Raw genomic sequence first — 1,947 nt, 5'->3', positions numbered from 1 at the left:
TGAAAACAGAGGGTCCTCAGTTGGATGAGTCACCTCATTTATCTGCATCTCAGTTTCCTCACCTATGAGCAATACAAAAATAAAGCAAATGCAGAATGGAGTTAGCTTTTGAAGGACGAGTTAGAGATGGGGTTTGAGGCTCCGAGGGCCCTTAATTGAGTAAGGCACTTTGTTTATCCAACCTCAGTTTCTCCACCCATAGATATTAAAAAAAGCAAAGTATGGAACGCTTTACAGGGTTGTATCATCCTTGCACAGGTGTTATGCTAATTTTCTCTGTAGTGTTACAATTTGAGTATAGGAGCTGCTGAAACAAGCACTCAGTAGGCATTTATTAAAGCTTATGAACCTTACACCTGCTTTAAATTCTCTTGTGCATCATTTGGAGAGTTGAGTAAAAAATATTACTTACATGGAAAATGTATTTTAATACAAGATTGGAACTAAGTAAAAATAACGTTAGGACACTCTGTAAATTTGAAATGTATAATGTGTCAAAATTTTCTCAGAAAAAAATGTAGGAAACTTGACAGGGTAAAAGCTATGAAAAATTATCTTTGATGAACATGATGCACTTAATTTCACATGATTTAACAAAGTCAGGTCATCAATGTGCTTGGTGGTAAAAGTTTTATAATTTCTGAATGTCTTGTGACTTATTGTGATAAAGTATATCACATTTGTTTTTTCTATATATATAAAATATACTTTATGTATATTTTAGAAAATTGATATACACAGACATTTCAATTAATATGAATAGTAGATTAATAAACATTTAACATAGAAATTTTATAATTTTAAACAACATAATTCTTTAAAAGTGTAATTTAGCAATCAAATAATGTTTTAATAATATAAAAATCATCCAGAATTAATTTGTAAATTTGAAATTATGGTAAATTACATAACATATACCCATGTATCCACTACAAAAATAGATGAATGTTGACTTTTTGTCTTTGTATCTTAAAATTTTTAATTAAGTAAACAAAATTGTACAGACAAATCTGAAGCCTCTTTTTCACTCTCTTTAGTTCCATCCCCTTCCTTTTTTTTAACTCAGATGCTAATATTGATATGTACTTGTTTTGCATAATTTTTGTACGTGTTTTAAATCTGTCACTATATATTTTCAACCCATAAATAACATGTCTATGTGTGTGTGTTTGAGATAAATTTTAGTTAATACAATAGTTCTTTTTCAATTATTTAAATTACTAGTTCTATTCATTTTATCAATACACCACATTTTTCAATTCCATTACTGATGTTCTTTTTGCCAATTAGAAGGAGATTTACAATATATTTTATAAGATATACTTTATTGGGTTGAGGAATTGTTCTAGTCCTATTTTGCTGGGAATATTTTTCAATCATAAGTGGCCCTTAAATTTTATGTATATATTCAATTTTGGGCTTCTTTAATTATGCCTATTATCGTAACCAAGAAAACTAGCAGTTAGGTCAAGAACAAACACCACTGATAATTATTTTCAGAGTCATATGGCAAAAATTATTAATTAGTACTAGCTTTCTATAGCATATTTCCCAAAATAAATCTTAATTTAAAAAATAATTAACAGCTTTATATAGATATTATTTACATACTATAAAGCTCACTAATTTTAAAGCATTTAATGCTTTTTAATATATTTACAGAGTAGTATAACCATCTCCAAAATTATTTTAGACCATTTGTATCACTCCAAATGTAATCTTGTATCCATTAACCCCTTCATTTGTTTAAATTAAACAAGTTCTTTCTCTTCCATACACAAAATTTCCAGCTAGTTCTAAGCAACCACTAATATATTTTATCTTTATTTAAATTTGTTTATTCAGGATATTTCATATAAATAAGATCACATGATGGGTGATATTTGTGACTGGCTGCTTTTACCAAACAGAATATTTTATGTTTTTTTAGATTCAGTGCATGTAACA

The 1,947-nt window shown here is 27.9% G+C and overlaps 1 non-coding gene across 1 annotated transcript; it reads right to left on the bottom strand.

The window, feature by feature from the left end:
• Positions 1–215: 215 nt before the first annotated feature.
• LOC112305695 (U6 spliceosomal RNA) lies at positions 216–320 on the bottom strand. The gene has a single exon (XR_002974852.1). It is a non-coding gene; the product is annotated as a U6 spliceosomal RNA (small nuclear RNA).
• Between the last annotated feature and the right edge of the window lie 1,627 nt (positions 321–1,947).

The sequence above is a fragment of the Desmodus rotundus genome, chromosome 4 (assembly GCF_022682495.2).
Source record: "Desmodus rotundus isolate HL8 chromosome 4, HLdesRot8A.1, whole genome shotgun sequence".
Taxonomy (NCBI): domain Eukaryota; kingdom Metazoa; phylum Chordata; class Mammalia; order Chiroptera; family Phyllostomidae; genus Desmodus; species Desmodus rotundus.
This window is presented reverse-complemented; position numbering and strand designations above follow the sequence as displayed.